At 37.0% G+C, this 24,861-nt stretch overlaps 1 non-coding gene across 1 annotated transcript; it reads left to right on the plus strand.

Annotated features, from left to right (window-relative positions):
- Positions 1-518: 518 nt before the first annotated feature.
- LOC111883194 (small nucleolar RNA R71) lies at positions 519-622 on the plus strand. Its single transcript, XR_002847361.1, has one exon. It is a non-coding gene; the product is annotated as a small nucleolar RNA R71 (small nucleolar RNA).
- The last annotated feature ends 24,239 nt before the right edge of the window (positions 623-24,861 follow it).

The following is a 24,861-nucleotide window of genomic DNA, read 5'->3' on the forward strand; positions in this document are numbered from 1 at the left end:
TATTCTCGTGTTGTGGTTGTTCTTTTTGGTAGTAGTTGCGTCAATTCTGCCTATATTTTCCTTCTTATTGCTTCTTGTATTTATCATAAGGAAAACATTATTTCTTGGTCTTCCTCCAATCTTTATCATACTGGTCACCACTAGAGTAGCATACTTGTGCTTTCCAGTTCCCATTTTCGTCCAAATCACAATCTTTCGTTAAGTGAGATCCACTACAATTGTCACATCCTACTTGTATGACATGAATTGATTAACGTATCTTTGTCATCCTATGGTCCATATTATCTAGTTTTTCCATCACCACTACCAATCTCTCACTTCCTACATCTCCACTTCCTTTATCTCTTGTCACATCTTCTCGTGGGTTATGGTATTCTTTAGAGTGCGTTGCGAATTCTTCAATTAACTCTTTGATGATAATAGGATTCTTCTTGGTCATTGGTCTTTGAGAATCAATGAGTTGCCTTGTGGTCAAATTCACCCCATTATAAAATATGGAAACTTCTTGTTGCACATTTAAATCATGTTGAGGACAATATCTTAAAAGTCCCATGTATCTTTCCCAAGCTTTATATAGGGACTCTCCATCTTCTTGTTGAAAATTAGAATTTTTTTTAATTTTGGCTATCTTTGAAGAAGGACTAAATTGCTCTATGAATGCTTCATGAAGGTTCTGCCAAGTTCTTATAGTTCCAGGTGCTAACGACTTCAACCATATTTTTTCATCTCTAGTTAGTGTCAATGAAAGCATCCTCATCACAACTATATCCCTTGAAACATTTGGAACATTGAAATAGTTTGCAATGTCCAAGACTTTGTCAATGTGTTTGAAGGCATCTTTGTAATCTTTCACAAAAAATGTTATGTCTTTGAACATTGAGAGAATGTGGCCTTTAAGCTCAAAGTTTGTTGCAGTTGGTATTTCAGGTGGAACAAGACCAGGACTGTTGTCGTTTCACATCCACGTCTTGTACTCCATTATCATCATCTTCGCTATGTCGGACATCTCTTCTACCTCGCTTTTTATGTCGTCCTTTGAATCGTCCTCGGTTTCTGGTTCGTGCCCAATGCCTTTCTCGTTAGGAGTTTTCTCGAAGCTTTCGAAAACCTTATTTGATTGAAAACTGCTACTCGATTCGCCAACCTTTTTATCTTCTTTTTGTGGAAAGTTGATTTTGGATCTTCGAGTGGTGGTATGATATGAATTTGTGATCCCCTAATCATATATTACTGAAACAAAAACAAAAAAAATGTAAAAACAAACTAAAAAGCAAATAAAATAAAAACTGGAAAAGCAGAACTCACGTCGTGAGAACTGTAAAAACAGAAAAAGTTATTAAATACAGACACTTAACCTTTTGCGGTTTTTACACTATAAAAATGACTGATTAACCTAAAGCAATTAAATTAACAACTGAAATCACCGTTCCCCAGTAACGACACCAAAAACTTGATGTGAAAAAGATATACCTACCAGTTTTAAATTTATAACCTACCCTAACTTAACTACTAATGCACTTATAGGCAGTGTACCTACTCAGTTTATAGTATAGTAAAGTAAGCTGGGTATCGAACATAGGGAACATAATTTAGCTAATAAAATAACTACTAAAAATTAATCTAAAAACAATAATGAAATTGGGGGTTTTATATGATTTTGCAAGTTCTGATTAACTTAACTACTTAATTAACTCAAAAACAAAGCAAACAATTAACTAAGATGATTGTTATCAAGATAATGAAGACAATTCTGTTTAGTTTTGAATCCCCCTTTTCTTATGGTTAGTTTCAACACAAGTATTTATTTTATTGGTTACCAATATAATTGGTATTAAGAATCTTGATCTGTCACACCCCCGAACCAGACGGCGGAAACGTCCGGGGGCTGTCGTGACTCAATTGAATACCATAACATTGAATATATATGAAACAAACAACATTCGTCACCATTCATCAACAGAATACAACCAGTAGTGTTTACATGTCATACATTGTTTGAGATATTACATTTCCAAAAATTAATATTGTTTGGTTCATTCAAAAATAAACTGCAACCGTCACTGAGCATGATTTCCCTTGACTCACTGGTTTCCTGAGAATACAAGTATTTTGAAAAACGTCAACATATGAAATGTTGGTGAGTTCATAAGTAGTGTTTGAAATCGAATGTTTATATTGTTTGAAAAACCACCAGAAAATCCGATATTTTCTGAAAAGGAAAGCTTTCAAAAACGTTTGTGAAGATCCATAGGTATGCTTGTTTGTTTCTATACTTGCAAAAATTGTTCATTTAAGATGTATGCGTTTAAAATCTGTATGTGATAAAAACCCTAGGGAAACCCGATGTTCCCCTAGTTCTTTTGAAATCCATTGAGTTGCGTTGAAACCATTACAAAAATAGTAGTATCGGTCCCAAGCGACGTTGGAAGGTTCTCGAGCATTGATTATTTACTACAAACCCGCATTACACAAATGCCCGGTTTATAGATATACCAACGATTCCCGAAGGCGTCGTCAGTACTAATCACGTTATCCAATCGCCCGGACTATGAGTGGTCCCACATCCGAAGAGAAAGAGGTCACGGAGACCCCGGTAACTCTATTAACCGGCTGGGGAAAAATGTGTGCAAGGGGTCCCCGACCCGCCTCGTAAAATGTGTAGACTTTTCTAGCAATACCATGGCCCTTGGGGTCCAATGGTACAAGCCATTGAAAGTCACCCTACGTTGTGCCAAGTCGGTAAAACTCAACACTTCGTAGAAAAAAAATGTCTTCGGGCCTTAAGATCAGGTCATTGGGCTAGCTAGGCCCAACAAACAAGATTTTACACTTTTGGGGCCCAAAGATGGTGCGTAGACGTCTGTGCACACTCGCATGTATGTGTATTACCAATCGTTATTTGTATGTATCAAAGAGTTAGTAGTTGTGGATTTTCATTGGCTCGAGACCGAGCCAATTCGTTTAACAACGACTTTTGGTATTGTAATGAGTTGTATTTCGTTGGTAGTTGAGGTGTCATTATTTGATCACGTTGTACATAATGAATCAGCCTTGAAGTATTTCTGTTTTCAGCCCCTCATTATTTGTAAAATTTACATTTTCAACCCTTTTATTTGAATATTTCCCGGTTTGGTCCTTAAACTATTTTTCTTGACATTTTAACACCAAAAATTATTGAAATTAATATTTTCCAGCATATTTTTCAAAGAAAACAGTTTAAGTCCCTGAAAATGCAGTTTTTCTCGGTTTTAGCCCATCTTTTCGCAATTTTGACAATTTTGGCCCAAAATGGAAAATTTTTGCAACTTTGGTCCTTTTTAAATTTAAAAAGCATTTTAAACCTTTGAAAAGGGTTTGGGACACTTATAGTCCACTGTTTTACAGAATTTCACAGATTTGGCCCTTCAAAACAGAAAAGTTCGCATAATGGGCCTTATTGGGCCGAAATTTACATTTTTAGCCCAATAGGCTTCAAATTTATGTTTTTAATCCTCTAAATGAATAAAATTCCAGAAATAGCTTTATTGAAACTGTTTTGACACATTTCAACCATCAGAATCTGTAAAATATCATTTTGGGCCCTTAATTTTGTATTTTTCACATTTTTGGTCCAAAATGTGTGTTTTTAGCTTAAGGGAAATTGTTGCTAACCGCTTAGCTATTTTTCTTGTATCACTTATTATGTAGGAACATATTTGAAGCTAATATCATAAAACATGAGTTATATCTCGGTTTTGAGGGATTTAATGGCTAGATCCAACATTAAAACACATATAAGCATACATATAAGCATGGAAATCATACAAGGCATACAAATACATATAGATCTACACTTTCACTTGTATTCCCCCCCACAAAAACTCTTAAAAACAGAAAATAGGGGTATGAATCTCACCTTGAGTGGGTAGTTTCGGTTCTTGAAGAAAAATTGGAAGAAATGAAGTGATTTTTGGCCCTTGCACTCCTTGATGAACTTTTCGAGATTAGGGGGGTTTCTAGGGTGCAAGATCACGGTTTTTACATGGATTAGGAAGAGATTTTGATAACAAAAGAATTTAAACCATAGATCTATGAATAATCTTACCTTAGATGATGATTTACTTGCAAAATCCTCTTGGAAAGTCCCTAAATTTCGAGATTTTTGGAGAGGGAAGAAGAGAGTTTCCTTGAGTGAACTAGAGAGAATTTGTGAGAGATGTTTGGTGTGTGGGTGTGTATGGCCGAGAGTGAGAGAGAGGAGAGAAAGAAATGACTCTTGAAGTGATACTTGCATGGGTGTATGTGATTTGTGCCTAGAAATCCATTAGGTAATAGTGAGGTGGCAACCAAAGTCAACCTCCCCTTGGATTTGGGCCTTGGGCCGAGAATGTGAAGGGGAAAGAGGAAAAATTTAGGCTTTTGCCCCCAAGCCCAACATTAGAGGTAATTAGGGTGTGTTTTAGGTCTAAGGAGTGTGGTAGGATTTTTATGTTTTTCTTGAACTAGTTTTAGGTTATTCATGTATCAAGGCTTTTAATTTATTTAATTCTAGGCCCAACATGACCTAAAATGTTAAAATAAATAAGTGTGGGTCCAATTAGAGCCCAATTAGGGTTCTAAGCCCATGATAGTCTAATTGGAAGCTTATTGGCCCATTTGGATCCAATAAGGAAGTTCTAGCCTAAATTAGACTTAATAAGAACTTCTAGGGTCTCCAATTGTTTGATGACTATCTATAGTACTTGTATCTTGTATTTGGTTAAAGTTTTTGATTCACATTAACTTGAATGTGTAGATTACATAGCTTAAAATTTACAGTTGTGACATCATCCCCCCGTTAGAGGGAATTTCGTCCCGAAATTCTGTTTGAAAGCTAGATTTGAGAAAACTAGAATAGGTGAGGGTACTTCTGCTTCATCTGATCTTCGCGTTCCCACGTGAATTCTGGCCCACGCTTTGCGTTCCATCGTACCTTCACGATCGGGATGCGACTCTGCTTAGTACGCTTCACCTCCCTGTCCATGATTTCGATTGGTTCTTCGACGAACAGGAGATTCTCATTGATTTCGATTTCGTCAAGAGGAATGATAAGAGTTTCATCTGATAGGCACTTTTTCAGGTTAGAAACGTGAAACACGGGGTGCACACCGTTTAGCTCCGCGGGTAGTTGTAGTCTGTAGGCTACCGGACCTATTCGGGCGACGATTTCGAAAGGTCCAATGTACCTTGGGTTTAGCTTTCCTCGTTTTCCGAAACGTATAACCCCTTTCCAGGGTGAGACCTTCAACAATACTCGATCACCGACCTGGAACTCTAAGGGCTTTCGCCGTTTATCAGCGTAGCTCTTTTGCCGGTCGCGCGATGCCTGTAATCGAGCTTTGATCTGGACAATCTTTTCTGTGGTCTCGCGAATGATTTCCGGTCCTGTCATTGCCCTATCCAACGTATGTGCTCTTGCTAGCTGGGTGTCACCTACTTCAGCCCAACATAACGGTGATCTACATTTACGCCCGTACAGTGTTTCGAAAGGGGCCACCTTAATGCTCGAATGATAACTATTGTTATATGAAAACTCGATCAACGGTAGGTGGGTATCCCAAGACTTTCCGAAGTCTATCACACATGCACGAAGCATATCTTCAAGCGTCTGAATGGTTCGTTCGCTTTGACCGTCTGTTTGTGGGTGATACGCGGTGCTCATATCAAGATGAGTTCCCATTGCCTTGTGGAGCGACTGCCAAAAGCGTGACGTGAACCTACTGTCCCTATCCGAGATGATGGATTTTGGCACTCCATGAAGTCTTACAATCTCTCGTAGGTATAAACGCGTCAGCCTCTCCATCTTGTAGGACTCTTTGATTGGCAGGAAATGGGCAGATTTCGTCAGTCGGTCGATTATTACCCATATGGTGTCCAATCCGTCCGACGTCTTGGGCAGCTTGGTCACGAAATCCATAGAAATCCCCTCCCATTTCCACTCAGGGATTGCCGGTTGCTGTAGCAATCCGGAAGGTTTCTGGTATTCTACTTTCACTTTGGCACACGTAAGGCACTTACTAACATAAGTTGCGATTTCCGCCTTCATGTTAGGCCACCAATAGTGCTGCTTAATGTCCAAATACATCTTGTCCGAACCAGGATGAATGGAGTATCGTGTCTTGTGGGCTTCCTTCATGACGGTCTCTCTGAATCCTCCGATTTTTGGAACCCAAATACGGTTCATGAAGTAGTATACCCCATTCTCTTTGACTTCCAGGTTCTTCTCCATTCCGCGTAATGCCTCGCTAGTTTTGTTTTCCGTTTTCATAGCCTCTGCCTGGGCTGATGCAATTTGAGTGGTCAAATGAGACTGAATGGTTATCGAGTGCGTTTTCGTACGTCGATTTGTGTATTCCTTCCGACTTAATGCATCAGCTACCACGTTGGCCTTGCCTGGATGGTACTTGATCTCGCATTCGTAGTCGTTTAACAATTCCACCCATCTTCGTTGTCTCATATTCAGCTCCTTCTGATTCAAGATGTGCTGGAGGCTCTTGTGGTCCGTAAAGATGGTGCACTTTGTACCGTACAGGTAGTGCCTCCAAATTTTTAGGGCAAAGACCACAGCTCCCAGTTCTAGGTCATGGGTTGTGTAATTTACTTCATGCGCCTTTAGTTGACGGGACGCATACGCTATCACTCTTCCACGTTGCATGAGAACGCAACCTAAGCCTTGATTTGACGCGTCACAGTAAACTACAAAATCTTCCGTTCCTTCAGGTAGAGATAGTACAGGAGCGCTGCAAAGGGCTTGCTTCAAGGTTCGAAACGCAATCTCTTGTTGGTCTGTCCACTTGAACGGCACACTCCTTTGCGTAAGCAAGGTAAGTGGCTTGGCGATTTTTGAGAAGTTTTGGATGAATCTTCTATAGTAGCCTGCTAGGCCTAAGAACTGACGAATTTCTGTGGGAGTAGTCGGAGTTGCCCATCCTTCCACAGCTTTGACCTTAGAGGGATCCACATGAATTCCATCTTGGCTAACTACGTGACCTAGAAAATTCACGCTCCGTAGCCAAAACTCACACTTAGAGAGTTTGGCGTAAAGCTTTTCCGTGCGCAGAGTCTCTAAAATTTGTCGGAGATGTCGGCCATGCTCCTCTTTGCTTCGAGAATAGACGAGAATGTCATCGATAAACACAATGACGAAGTTGTCCAAGAACGGTCGACAGATTCGATTCATTAGGTCCATAAATGCGGCAGGTGCATTTGTTAGACCGAAGGGCATCACGACGAATTCGTAATGTCCATAGCGGGTTCGGAAAGCGGTTTTAGGAATATCTTCTTCTCGGACCTTGAGTTGATGGTATCCGGACCGTAGATCTATTTTAGAAAAGTAGCTAGCTCCTTGGAGCTGGTCGAATAAATCATCGATTCGTGGGAGTGGGTAGCGGTTTTTAACAGTGAGTTTATTCAACTCTCTGTAATCGATGCACATTCTGAAAGATCCGTCCTTCTTTTTGACAAAGAGCACCGGAGCTCCCCATGGCGAGTAGCTAGGTCGGATAAATCCCTTGTCCAGAAGCTCACTGAGTTGGCTGGACAATTCCTGCATTTCAGCAGGAGCCAGTCGATATGGTGATTTAGCGAGGGGAGTTGCTCCTGGAACGAGGTCGATTCGGAATTCAACCTGTCTCTCTGGGGGTACTCCTGGAAGATCTTCGGGAAACACGTCCGGATATTCACACGCCACCGGAATGTCTTGGATGTTAGTTTCCTCTTTGGCCTTGTCCACTATGTGGGCCAAGAACGCTAAGTTGTTCTTTCGCAGATGCTTTTGTGCTTTGATGCACGAGATAAGACGAAGATTCGTGCTAGGTTTGTCTCCGTAAATTACTAGGGTTTCGTGATTCGGGAGACGAAGGCGAACGGCCTTCTCGTGGCACATAATCTCAGCATGGTGGGGGCTTAACCAATCCATGCCGATAATCACATCGAAACTCCTAATTGATACTGGCATTAGATCTATTCGAAAGACGTGCTGGTTAAGGGTTAAGGTACATCCGATGTAGATTTCCCTAGTGGATTCGGTTTTCCCATTGGCCATTTCCACCGTATAGGTTTCATTTAGCTTTTGGGGTTGTTGTTTTAATAAATGTTTAAACTTCTCGCTTACGAAACTTCGCTCCGCTCCGGTATCAAATAAGATGCATGCATAAGTGTGGTTTAGGAGAAACGTACCGGTCACAACTGCGGGATCTTGGACTGCATCACTCTGACCCATGGTCAGCATTCTTCCTGTTCCTCTGTTTCCGGAGTTGTTGTTGTTGTTAGGGCAGTCTCGACGGAAATGTCCCGTCCTTCCACACCCGAAACAGGTGTGGCTAGGCCCTGTGTTGTTGCCGCCGGCATTGGTGTTGTTGGCATTGCGGTGATTGTTGTTGTTGTTCTGGTTGTTTCCCTGACTCTGGTTCTGAGAAGGATAAGTCCTGCAGAACTTTGCAGTGTGTCCCCTTCGATTGCAACTGGTGCAATGGAACTCCCTACATTCTCCTTGGTGATGGAAACCGCATTTGTTGCATTTGGGATGGGTGCCGGAATAGGGTCTTGAAGTATTTGAAGTAGCTGAGGCTGGAGCATGTGAGGTGACTGGAACCTGTGCAGTGACAGCGTGAACTGCCACCGTTTGCTGCTTTTTAGAGGTCTCGGGACCTTGACGCCCCTTCCTCTTGTTGTTCCATCCCTTCTTACCATCGCTCTCCTTCTTCTTCTCAGTCTCTACCGGTTTCTCGCCCTTTTTGTGGTTATGATCATAGAGCCTCTTTGCCAATCTCTTCGCGCTGTCAAACGTTTCAGGGTTAGCAGCTATCACGTTCCCTTGAATGGGGGGTGTCAATCCCCAAATGAATCGTTCAATCTTCTTCCCCTCTGATGTGATCATACCCGGGCACAACAGAGATAGTTCGCTGAATCTCGATATGTAAGCATCGATGTTCCCATTCTGCACTGTGAGATTCCATAGTTCCTGCTCCATCTTCTGTATTTCGCCTCGGGGGCAGTACTCAGCCGTCAACATCTCTTTCATCTCTGCCCAGGGAATAGAGTTGGCAACAGGGAGTGTCATAGCCTCCACATGACCATTCCACCAAGTGAGTGCTTGGTCCACGAAAGTGCAGGCCGCGAACTTCACTTTCATCTGTTCGGGGCACTCGCATATCTCGAACACCGACTCTACCTTCTCGATCCATCGCTTTAGGGCGATCACTCCTCCGGTACCGTTGAAAGTTCGGGGTTTAGCGTTCGCAAAATCCTTGTAGGTGCACGTTTTAGTGAGTCCTTGGTTCGTCCCGTTGTTCGAACTTCCGGATCCTTGCCCGTTACCTCCTCCGTTGTTCCCTCGGTGAAGTTGTGCCATAGCCGCTGTGACCGCAGCAGACACGGCTGCCTGGAAAGCAGTGGAGTCGACTTCCGGCGGGGTTGGTTCGGGATTTCCGCGAGTAGCTGGGCGAGGCATCTTTCTGTCATGAAACGGAAAGATGTTGAGTGTACGTGGTTTTGGTGAGGTTGTGGTCCTACTGACTAGGGGTATGGTACGGACTTAAGAACTTCTATCATTTAGCACACAATCCTAGATTCGCAACACATAGCAAACACGTAAAAGTTCACTAATATTATCCTATGTCTCTTTCACTATTGCAGACTAAACATACGTTCTCTTTTTGGTGCTAGAAGGGTATAGTTTTAGGTTCCCTAGCTATCCCGATCTCATCAAGACGTGTGTTAGTTTTACTTTGGAGGGAATGTAGTTGATCAGGCTACATTCACTCCTTGGTATCACTAAGAACAGTCCCGAATTAACCGAGATACCAGCATTATGGTGTTTGATTCAGCGTTAGGTCCTTACTCCTAATGCAGGCAAGTGTGTTTTATTTATTTGTTTTGTTCAGAGTTATGTTAGTCCCTCTTTTTGGTTTATAGTTGCATATCAATGTATGGCTCGACATGCTAGTTCACTATAAACAAAGCTCTGATACCAACCTGTCACACCCCCGAACCAGACGGCGGAAACGTCCGGGGGCTGTCGTGACTCAATTGAATACCATAACATTGAATATATATGAAACAAACAACATTCGTCACCATTCATCAACAGAATGCAACCAGTAGTGTTTACATGTCATACATTGTTTGAGATATTACATTTCCAAAAATTAATATTGTTTGGTTCATTCAAAAATAAACTGCAACCGTCACTGAGCATGATTTCCCTTGACTCACTGGTTTCCTGAGAATACAAGTATTTTGAAAAACGTCAACATATGAAATGTTGGTGAGTTCATAAGTAGTGTTTGAAATCGAATGTTTATATTGTTTGAAAAACCACCAGAAAATCCGATATTTTCTGAAAAGGAAAGCTTTCAAAAACGTTTGTGAAGATCCATAGGTATGCTTGTTTGTTTCTATACTTGCAAAAATTGTTCATTTAAGATGTATGCGTTTAAAATCTGTATGTGATAAAAACCCTAGGGAAACCCGATGTTCCCCTAGTTCTTTTGAAATCCATTGAGTTGCGTTGAAACCATTACAAAAATAGTAGTATCGGTCCCAAGCGACGTTGGAAGGTTCTCGAGCATTGATTATTTACTACAAACCCGCATTACACAAATGCCCGGTTTATAGATATACCAACGATTCCCGAAGGCGTCGTCAGTACTAATCACGTTATCCAATCGCCCGGACTATGAGTGGTCCCACATCCGAAGAGAAAGAGGTCACGGAGACCCCGGTAACTCTATTAACCGGCTGGGGAAAAATGTGTGCGAGGGGTCCCCGACCCGCCTCGTAAAATGTGTAGACTTTTCTAGCAATACCATGGCCCTTGGGGTCCAATGGTACAAGCCATTGAAAGTCACCCTACGTTGTGCCAAGTCGGTAAAACTCAACACTTCGTAGAAAAAAAATGTCTTCGGGCCTTAAGATCAGGTCATTGGGCTAGCTAGGCCCAACAAACAAGATTTTACACTTTTGGGGCCCAAAGATGGTGCGTAGACGTCTGTGCACACTCGCATGTATGTGTATTACCAATCGTTATTTGTATGTATCAAAGAGTTAGTAGTTGTGGATTTTCATTGGCTCGAGACCGAGCCAATTCGTTTAACAACGACTTTTGGTATTGTAATGAGTTGTATTTCGTTGGTAGTTGAGGTGTCATTATTTGATCACGTTGTACATAATGAATCAGCCTTGAAGTATTTCAGTTTTCAGCCCCTCATTATTTGTAAAATTTACATTTTCAACCCTTTTATTTGAATATTTCCCGGTTTGGTCCTTAAACTATTTTTCTTGACATTTTAACACCAAAAATTATTGAAATTAATATTTTCCAGCATATTTTTCAAAGAAAACAGTTTAAGTCCCTGAAAATGCAGTTTTTCTCGGTTTTAGCCCATCTTTTCGCAATTTTGACAATTTTGGCCCAAAATGGAAAATTTTTGCAACTTTGGTCCTTTTTAAATTTAAAAAGCATTTTAAACCTTTGAAAAGGGTTTGGGACACTTATAGTCCACTGTTTTACAGAATTTCACAGATTTGGCCCTTCAAAACAGAAAAGTTCGCATAATGGGCCTTATTGGGCCGAAATTTACATTTTTAGCCCAATAGGCTTCAAATTTATGTTTTTAATCCTCTAAATGAATAAAATTCCAGAAATAGCTTTATTGAAACTGTTTTGACACATTTCAACCATCAGAATCTGTAAAATATCATTTTGGGCCCTTAATTTTGTATTTTTCACATTTTTGGTCCAAAATGTGTGTTTTTAGCTTAAGGGAAATTGTTGCTAACCGCTTAGCTATTTTTCTTGTATCACTTATTATGTAGGAACATATTTGAAGCTAATATCATAAAACATGAGTTATATCTCGGTTTTGAGGGATTTAATGGCTAGATCCAACATTAAAACACATATAAGCATACATATAAGCATGGAAATCATACAAGGCATACAAATACATATAGATCTACACTTTCACTTGTATTCCCCCCCACAAAAACTCTTAAAAACAGAAAATAGGGGTATGAATCTCACCTTGAGTGGGTAGTTTCGGTTCTTGAAGAAAAATTGGAAGAAATGAAGTGATTTTTGGCCCTTGCACTCCTTGATGAACTTTTCGAGATTAGGGGGGTTTCTAGGGTGCAAGATCACGGTTTTTACATGGATTAGGAAGAGATTTTGATAACAAAAGAATTTAAACCATAGATCTATGAATAATCTTACCTTAGATGATGATTTACTTGCAAAATCCTCTTGGAAAGTCCCTAAATTTCGAGATTTTTGGAGAGGGAAGAAGAGAGTTTCCTTGAGTGAACTAGAGAGAATTTGTGAGAGATGTTTGGTGTGTGGGTGTGTATGGCCGAGAGTGAGAGAGAGGAGAGAAAGAAATGACTCTTGAAGTGATACTTGCATGGGTGTATGTGATTTGTGCCTAGAAATCCATTAGGTAATAGTGAGGTGGCAACCAAAGTCAACCTCCCCTTGGATTTGGGCCTTGGGCCGAGAATGTGAAGGGGAAAGAGGAAAAATTTGGGCTTTTGCCCCCAAGCCCAACATTAGAGGTAATTAGGGTGTGTTTTAGGTCTAAGGAGTGTGGTAGGATTTTTATGTTTTTCTTGAACTAGTTTTAGGTTATTCATGTATCAAGGCTTTTAATTTATTTAATTCTAGGCCCAACATGACCTAAAATGTTAAAATAAATAAGTGTGGGTCCAATTAGAGCCCAATTAGGGTTCTAAGCCCATGATAGTCTAATTGGAAGCTTATTGGCCCATTTGGATCCAATAAGGAAGTTCTAGCCTAAATTAGACTTAATAAGAACTTCTAGGGTCTCCAATTGTTTGATGACTATCTATAGTACTTGTATCTTGTATTTGGTTAAAGTTTTTGATTCACATTAACTTGAATGTGTAGATTACATAGCTTAAAATTTACAGTTGTGACATGATCCGATCTCCTAATGTTTTCACCAATTAATGAACTACTATGTAATGATCATACACAAGTAAACACATAATAGGTTATTTGAGATTATTGCGCTATGTAATATTTATCTAAGATAACTATCTATGATAAAGACTAATTACCAAACACTAATTATTATCCAATTATGTTCTCTAACACAATTAAATTTGTTACCTTTATTACCTAATCTAATATTTGGCTAATCCTAGCTCTAGAAATTTAATGATCATAAACTATTAGGTAAATAAGTTCATGCAATTAAATTAATCATTAAACTATACTTAACTTGAATCTAAGCAACAAAGATTAAAACTTTAGCATGCTAGGTATTGATAATCAAACACAAGGTTAAACTAGCTTCATAAAATCCATGAAAGCTAGAAACTAACACATAGTAGTAGGGTTCATCTACACTTAACGAAAGCCTAATGATTTAGCTACTCATTGTAGAAAGTAAAAACATAAAAGCAATAGAATTCAAGCTAGATGTGATTAATCTAAATCAAACCAAATGTGATGTGTGAATGCTTTCAACAATCTTCAAAAATCTTGGACATCAATCTTCTTCTCTTCCCAAGGGTTATTTTTCGCAGCTTTCTGTCCCAAAAATCGACTAAATCCCTCAGAATATGTCTCCAATCCTTTTCAAATCGATCTATCAAAGGTTATATATAGGTTCTTTATAACTCTCATCATGTTGTGAGATTATAGTGCTCGCGTAGTGAGATCAGTAGAAATCGATAATCAACAAGGAAACTTGTACTCCATGTAGTAATCTTCTAGAATATTCATTCTCACGACGTGAATGGTAATAGCTCACGTCGTGAGCTTCTAGTTTAAGCATATGATCGTGATCTTTCCATGAGCCACACCATGGAAGTATAAAGCCACGTCATGGTAAATGTATTTTCATGATTTTTCTTCCTTTTAAGCACGATTAAGCTCCCAGCTTTGGCTCTAGTCCTTCCAGGTTCCAATGCCCGACTGCATGGTTCTTGTTTGATTTATTGCTTTTTGGTGGATCATCTGTTCCGATGTCTATCTGATTCCGACTATGTATGGCTTTGGCATTGTATGGAAAACCTAGATTTGGCCCATGGAAATAGTACAGAAGACCAGGATGTAGCTTCTAGCAATGGATTTTGGGTTGGGCCTATTTACTCCTTGGGCGGTGCCCGTTATGTATCGTTGGACAGGGCCCGTTATGTATGGTTGGGCGGGCCCTGTTATATATATATATATATATATATATATATATATATATATATATATATATATATATATATATATATTTGGGTGGGCTCGTTATATGAGTTGGGTTGGGCTTGTGAACTCTTGGTTTGGGTCCGTTATGTATGATATATGCATGTGGATAGTAGTTTTTGTTGCTCGACGCTAGAGTCGAGGATTGTATATGGATGTATTTTATGTATGGTGGAATATACGGTATACAAGGGAACTCACTAAAATTTATGCTTACGGTTGTGGATTAAACATTTTGTAGGTCGTTCGTGAGAATAGTTCGGCGGGACAGTACACACACATTAATGATATTAGTTTCCGCAGTTTTGTAAACTTAAATATGATGATGTATGGTTTTCAATCAATCAAATTTTATTCAATGGGTTTTGAAACAAATATTGATTGTTTAATCTATTTAAAACTGAAAAAATCTATTTGTAATTTTTGGGATGTTACACCGTCACACCAACAACTCCTTGATGTTGATCTTTGGTAATTGATTTTTGGTGTGTTTTAGATTAAATAGATGTTCTTTAGCACACAATCATCTAATAATCATTTTTTGGTAATTGATTTCTTATTTTTGGTTTGGTTTCATCTAGTGGTCGATTTCGATGTGTTTTAGTTTAAACCAAGGTTGTAAAATTTGTTAGGAGGTAATTAGTCGGTCGACTAGTGTTAAATGATTATTTGTGATAAGCGCAAATTAATCAAAGACCTTAAATTGTAAAAATGTTTTTGTGTGTGTGTGTCTATGTCTATATCTATATCTATCTATATATATATATATATATATATATATATATATATATATATATATAGGCATAGGTTATTCTATTCAAAGTAATTATTGTGTTATTGTATGCAAAACTGTGAGTCAATCAATATAACTTATTTTAAGAAAGTGATTAATATATATTATTGAATTAAATGTAGTTGAAAAATATCATCTAATTTAATTACAAGGGTATTCTAGTCAATTAATATAGATTTAATAAAGGAAAATTGCATATTTTAAGGGATCATAGATTCTATTAGTTTTAAAAATCCGATTTTACGAATTATAACTATTTTAATTCGGACATTCTGACATAATATGTTTATTTATTTAATTATTTGCTCAAAAATAAAAATATTCTTGAACCATAAATAATTAAAATATTCTTGAACCTATTTCTTGCTCATGACTTTAAGAACTTCTTGTAGAATAACAAATTCTTGAACAATCAATTGAAGAATAAAAACAAAAAATACATTATTTCTTATAGAATACAGGTAACAATTGTTAAGAATTACATTTATTGTTAAAGAATAAAACTAAAAAAAACTTTCAAAACGGGAAAGAAAACATCAAAATCTAACAACGACTAATACATTCTAAAAGAATAATGTCGACCGTGTCAATTTTGTGGTCCGTTCTTCAAACATCAACTTCTGTGATTCCAACAGAATTGGAATTCGTGATTCCATTCCAATAGAATTGAAATACGTGATTTCATTCAAATAGAATTGAAATACGTGATTCCATTCCAATAGAATTGGAATCTTACCAATATCATCCATTGAATCATCTACATAAACATACTTGATACATTTTTAGAATTCAACCTTGTCAAGATCCTGCACTGTCCATATAAATGAAGTGTTAAATCAGAAAAAAAAAAACATAAATTGAAATATGAATCAGAACTTGTTCTTGTCTTCCCATTACATGTCAACATTACAAAAGGATATGAGAAACCCGAACAATCCAATGGAGCTAACTTGTTTCCCTCGATGAGTGCTACTGTAAGCACCCATCATTCACCATGAGCTTTGACACCATGATCGTTTCCTGTCAACAATCAATGAGAGCATAAACATGTGCATAATCAATAAATTTTTGACGAGTGACAAAGGGAAAAGTTTACCTCTACTCAGTCTAGCTTGGACAAGCCGGGAAACCATGATATAAACGCGCTCCAAGTTGAAGAAAATAACTCCACACGTAACAAATTCACCAAAACTATCAGGCAATTCAAGCCCATTAAACTCTAAACCTTGAATCCGATTCGACTCACATAGAAAAATATGCACAAAAGCATAAACAACCATGAAAACAGTAGAAAACACAGTGAAATTACAAAAATACCCCACCCCCAATTCCCAATGGGATTGGTGATCATTCAGCAAAGCCTCCAACGTTTGATCTTTGTCTAATACAATCAACTGATTCACGGGTTTGACTCTTTGACCAAGCAATCCTGCAAATTGGTCAAAACTCTCCTTCAATCCTTGCTTAGCACCACCTTCAATCATACCTTTCAGGTGTTTCCTTTCCTACGTCTGCTGATTCCATGGTTTCTATTGATTCTTCGAAGGTTGTAGTGAAGGCGGATTCTTCTGTCGACTCACTGTTGTCGGATGAAGTTGTGGGTAAATCAGATGAATCGTATTTAATGGAGGATTCATCGTGTTTACTGAAAAGCTTCTCGAATCGGCCTGCAATGGCTTTCATCAACTTTTTTGGTGATTTTGAGGTGTTGGAATCGTGTGTTGGGCTTTGTCTGCCATCGTGTTCATCACTACTGCCATTGGTGATGATCGGTTGTAAGGAGAATTGATGAACGATTGATATGTCGTGCCCTCTCTCATGAAGTGAAAGTGCAAGGAGAATCTTCCAAACACTAAAAGCGTCGATGCTAAGGCTTTATCGGGGTGGGAGATTGAAGACACGCCGATGCTAGGCCTGATTGTGAAGGTGGCTGTCGACTCATGAACCCTAGGTTTGGCCGAGCACGACTTAAGGAGTGGTACATAGAGGTGGTGATAATGGATTATAGAGGTGGCTGTCGTTGGCGGAAGTTGTGGCGGAGGCGAACAGGCGGTGAGGCAGGAGTTTGAGAGGATGTAGAAGAGGGGAAAACACATCAATGATTAAAGGAGGGAAGCACGGGGAAGATCGTCGGTTTGGTGGGAAGTGATTTTGTGGAAAAATTACATTGGACAAAAAAAGGTGGGGTGAGAAAGAAGCACCCTGCAATCGATCGACATCCATTGGACCTTGCAGCCGCTTCGTGCTTTCCTTCTCACCTTGCAGCCGCTTCATCGATGTACAAATACATCGATGGTAATTAAAATGGGATAAATTAGGTTAAAATCAACTAGCATAATTATAGGAAATTATTTGGGGAAGTTGTTTATAAAATTACCTGATTACCCTTATTTATTTATTTAATTATTTATTTATATTTTAAATTTTGATTGACCCATATTTATGCATACAATAACACAATAATTACTTTAAACATTTGAACCTAGCTCTCTCTCTCTCTCTCTCTCTCTATATATATATATATATATATATATATATATATATATATATATATATATATATATATATATATATATATATATCACCGAATAAAAAGTCTAATTTATTTTATGCTTAGATATATAGAAACTAGGTTCGTTGTGAATGTCGGTATCAACCGATCAGAGACGAAGAAACATAGACGTCGGTGTGATGAGAGGAAAAGAGATGTGAAGTTGTAGTTAGGGCGTTTAATTTACTATTCGTGTATTTTATTCTTTAATTTTTATTTTTTTTATAGATTTTTTTGACTTTTTCATTTGTTTGATAATTTTGACCATTTGACATTTTAACTAATGTTGACAGCCTAGACCAATTAATCGGTCGTCTAGGCCGATTAATGGCCACCTAGCCTACTTAATTGATTGATTTTGACCTAGGCCGATTAATAATACTGATTAGCATTATTCATAGGCAGATGAAGACCGTCAAGCAATTAATCAGTCGCCTAGAGTATTTTTACAACAATGGTTTAAAAAAATGGTCTTCAGCACACAATCATTTGATATTCGATTTTTGGTAATTGATTTCTTGTATTTGTGTTTGATTTCGAATTGCAATTGATTTGTTGGGTGATTTCATCTAGCAATCTTTATGTCTTGAAAGTTGATCACACAAGTGTTTGTTTGATGTTGAAGTGTTAAAGAGAGAATTGATCTCATCTGGTAATCTTCTTTAACCCGTCTTGGCTCCTTTTTTCACAGTGTGTTGGGATGTAAATAGATAGTATCCGTTCAAGAGTCGGCGAAAATTGTTGTTTTGCGCTACCGAAGTTTCGCTAGAATTGGAGTGCTCCTGTGGTAGTTACGTTTTGGAGAGTTCTTGTGAGAATCACAATTGAGCCTTGTGCTTGTTTTCTCAAATAAGAGGACAGGCAGCGTGTATTTACTTTCTTTTATTTTTAACTGAACTTAGTTTCAAAGAAATAAATGATATTAAAAAGGGGAAGTAATTCATTTTATGTGAACCATGGACCAACTATGTAAGTTGTAGAAAACCACAATGACTATGTTTATCAACACAAATTAATAGAGACTAAAGTTGTGATATTTGATAAACCTAATGTTTTAAAAACCAGTTTTTTAGTTGAACCGATATGATGACCGGTTTCCGGTTTAACCGCTTCGACCGTTAAATAAATCGGGTTTTATAATTTTCATATTTTTTTTGTATTTTCCTACACATACATATATACATAAATTAATAATTTGGTGTCTACAAGTGCAAATATTAAAAATAAACATGAAAACAAGTTGTAGATCAATCTAAATACATTAAAATAACATATAACCATAAGTTTTATATCAATCCACGTGCATTAAAAAGAAAATAAAGTCTTAAATGAATACAAACGCATTAAAGAACTTCATAAAATTTATTTTTATTCATAAAAACTTAATAGATGTGAAAAAACCATCAATGTTTATTATGCAAAATGTTTCAATTTCATGTGTTTTTATTCAATTTAATCGGTTCAACCGGTTTAATTTAACCGGTTCAACCGGATTTTTGTGAAAACCGGCCGGTTCGTTCCAGTTCAGAAATAGACATAAAACCAATGTTTTAAAAACCGGTTTGAACCGGACGGTCGAACTGGTTGGACCGGGAACCAGAGAAGGGAACGGTTCAACTATCACCGATTTTATGTCTATTTCTAAACCGGAACAAACCGGCTGATTTTCACAAAAATCCGGTTGAACCGGTTAAATTAAACCGGTTGAACCGATTAAATTGAATAAAAACACATGAAATTGAAACATTTTGCATAATAAACTTTGATGGTTTTTTCACATCTATTAAGATTTTTATGAATAAAAACCTTTGATAAATTTTATGAAGTTATTTGATGCGTTTGTATTCATTTAAGACTTTATTTTCTTTTTAATGCATGTAGATTGATATAAAACTTATGGTTATATGTTATTTTAATGTATTTAGATTGATCTACAACTTGTTTTCATATTTATTTTTAATGTTTGAACTTGTAGACATCAAATTATTAATTTATGTATATATGTATGTGTAGGAAAATACAAAAAAAATATGAAAATTATAAAAAACCGGTTTATTTGACGGTCGAACCGGTTATCATACTGGTTCAACTAAAAAACCGGTTTTGAAAACATTGCATAAAACCGGTGATAGTTTAATCATTCCCTTCTTCGGTTCCCGGACCAACCGGTTCAAACCGATTTTTAAAACATTGGATAAACCACACCAATGAACATTTATGTGATTTTGTCTAATCTACCCTAATAAATAAGAATGATTTTGTCACATGTCCTCTTCTCCTTCAATTTGACACTTGTTATTTTCTAGACTTTTTTGAATTATTTAATATCCACTTGTCATTTTTATAGATTTTTTTATTCAAATCTCATCTATTAAATGTCACTTCATATTAATTAATTTTATAAATATATTAATTAATGTACATAATAATTTTCTATTTTTGAATTTCTCTTTCTATTAATATATTAATTAATGTAGAAGTACATTCCATTTGTGAATTCATATTAATTAATTTTATTAGTATAAATTAATTAAGACCAAATTACATAAACAGTCCATGTAGTTTACAAAAAGGTCACAAAGAACATGGTCTTTGTGGTTACAAAAACTTTCTTTTAACAAACCCGTGTAATATACGGGTTTCACAAGTAGTTATTATAATATTTTCCAAAAAAGGAAAAAATATTTGGAATTAAAAATCTTAATTTACTATTTATGAAAAATTAATAACTTTACTGAATTAAGAAATTTAATAAGAACTTAAAGAAAGCACCACTACCACGTATTTGGGTCACCATCGATGGCGCACACAAGACATCCATGAGGTCCACAATTTTGTTCTTTCATATATAAAATAGATGTAAAACGTTTTATTATATGATTCAAATAAACTTGGAAGTTTTTTGTTTAACTAAAACGACTTTTAAAACTTTCGAGTGAGATTTTTTCTTGATCTCTTTACAATAAAAAGAATACACATATGATGGCTATAGCCTATAATCTTTATTTTGACAAATTTGATTTTTTTTTTAAGAAAAAACATCATAAATGGTCCATGTATTTTCCCAGATTCTGAAGTTTAGTCCGCGTGGTTTAAAAATCTCATAAATGGTCCTTGTGCTTTCAAAACTTTTGACAGATGATCCTTATTGCTAACTCCGTTAACTTTTGTCCGTTAAGTGAGGGGCATTTTCGTCATTTCACACCACAGGGACCATTTATGATCTTTTCAGTTATTCTTTTAAAAAAGAAAAAACTAAATATAATTATTTAATATATAAAATCTCTCTCTCTCTCTCTCTCACACACACAGAGAACACATATACAGACATTAAAACCAATACTTTTTTCTCTCTCTCTCTCTCTCTCTCTCTCTCTCTCTCTCTCTCTCTCTCTCAGCTGGTTGATCTACATCACCACTAAATTCCTACAAATCAAGGAAAGAACCCTTTACAGATTATTACAAGAAATCACAAACTGCAAGAGAAAGTGTCATGCACTGAAGAACTTACCTGTAACTTGTTAAGAGTTTGGTTTGAGCTTGTTTTTCTGGACAGAAATAGAGTCTTGGGTGTGAGACTAGATTGAGAAGAGAGTTTTTCCATCACAAGCTTTGCAAAGTCAATAACTCTGGGATCAGGGGCACCAGACATAATGAAGCATATATCAACAATACTTTGTGCAGTTACGGTGCCTTCACGAGGGCCATGTTTCCATCATAGTAAATAAGTGCATACGCACTTCTCAAGTTTATGCTCTTTGCAACAAACCTATCCAGTGGATAACAGCAAACTATGAACAAAATGGGAAGAACAATTTCTTGCCTAAATAAACAAAACAGAACTAGTAATATGCATTTTCGAACCTGTCTATCTACTGATATGAATTCGGAAGTTGTGGTGATTGGTGAGTGATTTCTTATACAGAAGCTTCTTCTTATAGTTAGTTTTATTCAGATTAAGTAAGAAGAGAGTTCAATTTGGGACAAGAAGGCTATGGATGAGTAATGGAACGGGAGAATTTTAACGTCTCAGTATGATTTATGTCAGATAAAGGTATCGAAATTGGACGAAGATGATACTGAAATGATTAGTGAGAATAGAATGCGATTGTCTATTTGTTCGAGCAGGTGATCGAAAACTGCGTATTTGCCCTAAATTATAGGTAAGATACATACACCATCAACAATGGCATCGAAGTATCAAATTGATCCATCGACTTTATAAGTAGCACACACCATCATGCCCTCGATCACTATGGAGCACTCGTTCTCCTCGACCGGCACGGACACCGGACGAAATCGACGGAGAAATTCTTCCAGTTCATCGTGTTTGGAGAAATTACCCATAGAGAATACCTCATCAGCGTCGCCTGACTTGGAATCCTTGAACTTGACGCGCAACCGCTTTCCATTTTCGAGAACGACGCTGGAGGTGTACCACGCATCGTCATTCTTCGATCGGTAGTCAAGGTTGTAGCTTACCTTTCGGTCGCCGGAAAGTATTGGTTTTAATGTATGTATATGTGTTATGAGAGAGAGAGAGAGAGAGAGAGAGAGAGAAAGAGAGAAAGAGAGATTTTATATATTAAATAATTATATTTAGTTTTTTCTTTTTTAAAAAAATAACTGAAAAGATCATAAATGGTCCCTGTGGTGTGAAATGACGAAAATGTCCCTCACTTAACGGACAAAAGTTAACGGAGTTAGCAATAAGGACCATCTGTCAAAAGTTTTGAAAGCACAGGGACCATTTATGAGATTTTTAAACCACGGGGACTAAACTTCAGAATCTGGGAAAACATAGGGACCATTTATGATGTTTTTTCTTTTTTTAATAAAACACGTATTATATCACATTATCTAATCATGATAAACTATATATATAATTTTATTAGACTTGAGTTTCTTGGTTGCAAAATCGTCTTAAATCTCATTTCTTTGTAATGGGTCTTTTCTAGTGATTTACTAGTTTTTAATAAAATTTTGTTATTTCAAAAAAAAATCTTCTTTTCTAGAAGTTACTCTTTTAAGGAATTCGGAAAACATGTATTTTTTATTTTATTTTTTGTTGTAACTAAATCGCATACAAGTAACATAAAGAAATGAATAAAACAATAAATCCTAGACATTAAACAAAAGCTCCCTCATAAGGGGTTTATAATTTTATACCTTAGGAAGGAGGGAGGTATTTCCTTCCAACTCACTGAACCCACTGTCACATCAGTTTTTCTTTTTTATTTTTTTTCATCTTTTCCAACCTTCAACACACGAAAACCCTATATTTTTCAACTCACTCAATCTATTCAATTAAAAAAAATACAAAACAATCAAGGTAAAACCTCAATTAGCAATATAGTTTCCACCGGTACTACTTCCTCTTCAACGGGTTGTTTAATTGGTTTTAATAACCCACTTCATCATCTCTCTCTCTCTCTCTCTCTCTCTCTCTCTCGTTTTTTCTTGTACCATGTGTTTTAAAACTTCTACCTTAGTTGTTTTGTATTTTTTTAATTGAGTGGGTTGAGTAAGTTGAGAAAAATAGAATTTCCATGTGTTGTGGGTTGGGAAAGATGAAAAAAAATAAGAGACAAAAATCGATGTGACAGTGGGTTCAGTAGGTTGGGAGGGAATGACTCCCTCCTCCCTTACAAACACTCTGGCCACTTGAATTCTAAGGATAACAACAATATGCTCTCTACAATATCCACATGCGGACACTCACCTGATCCGTATCACCAAGGTGCTAACTCTATGCGATGTTTAATCAACAACTGGGTAATATGTAGTCTCAAAATTGTTAGTGTATATAGATAATGTATTATTAGAGTCATTTTAAGCCCATTTTATACAATCCTCTTATTTCCTTGCATTTATGTATTTATACATGATTAAGGAGAAGACATCATTCATAGATAACATATTCTCTAATTACCAGATATGCCCGTATGAACACGGACTTGAAAGTCTCATAGACATTGCTTATTAAAACTGATTATGAACAATATGTAAACAAACATATATGATTTATTTATATTCAAACAAAAAACTTACATACATATTAAAACATTATACTATCTTATAAAATGAAACAAAAGCTTCTAGATAGTGTTCTCTTTTTCAAAGCATTCCAAAATCTCTTTTAGGGACCCAATTAGAACATTATCTGTTGCCTCAAGTATTTTTTTTTCATGTTTGTTGGATTCAAGAAAAGATTTGTTATCCATCATCAACGTGTTGTAGACCTTTAATTTCTCATTAAAAGCTTCCTAAAATAAAATCGTCTCATGTTTGTATTCTTTCTCACTTCTTATTCTTATGTTAGTTGACATGCTGAAAGATGGACGCGTGCGCACGCGCACGAGAGAGAGAGAGAGAGAGAGAGAGAGAGAGAGAGAGAGTACTCTAACGGGTAGGACAAATATATATAAAAGGGGAGAGAAGCAAACCAAATGTCATGTTAAGTAAGGCCCTGTTTGTTTACCTCTTAATTTCATAATTAAGAGACAATGTCTTAAAATTTCAGATTCAGACTGTTTGTTTGCGTATTATTTTTTACCTCTTAAAATGAAAAATACCTCTTATTTATTCAGAGAATAAACCAAGTCTGAAAAATAAAAAAAAAGACGCACTTCCTTTTTTCCCTATTTGCCCTAAACAGATCGATTCCTCTTATTTTTCCACCCTTGCGTCTTCTTGCTTCGCGTCGTTACTCCTCAGCATCGGACGACGTTAGGTCGCTGCCACCCTAATCGCCGACGACATTGCACCTAGCAATGTCGCCTTCCTCCGCCGCCGCAAGGTCTGCCATCTCTGCCTCGTTCTTCTTCCAGCCGCAACAGCCAACAACAAGGTATTTTTCTGTTTCTTCGTTCTTTCCCCTCGAATTCATTGTTTCTTCTTGTGTTTCTTCCTTTTTCCCCTCAAACTTGAACATAAAAAACCGAAATTGTTATGCTATTATGCTATCAGTTTTTTATTTATTCAATAAAAATCAATGTTTGATGTTATGCTCGATTTTGATGCTATATACTCGATTATGTTGTTATATGCTCGATTTTGATGTCATATCATCGAATCTGAATGATAAATTCTGAAAAACGGATTGATGACTACCGCTAATAAATTCTTTTCTTAGATTGGGCGACTACCGCTGATAAAACGGATCGAGTTATGCGTAATCCTAAGTATGTTTGCTTGAATCAAAGGTAATCTGCTTGATTTCTCTGTGTTATAGATATTGCAACCTTTGTGTAACTGTGATGGATTGAATTCTGAAATATA

This window comes from Lactuca sativa, chromosome 6 (assembly GCF_002870075.4).
Source record: "Lactuca sativa cultivar Salinas chromosome 6, Lsat_Salinas_v11, whole genome shotgun sequence".
Lineage (NCBI taxonomy): Eukaryota > Viridiplantae > Streptophyta > Magnoliopsida > Asterales > Asteraceae > Lactuca > Lactuca sativa.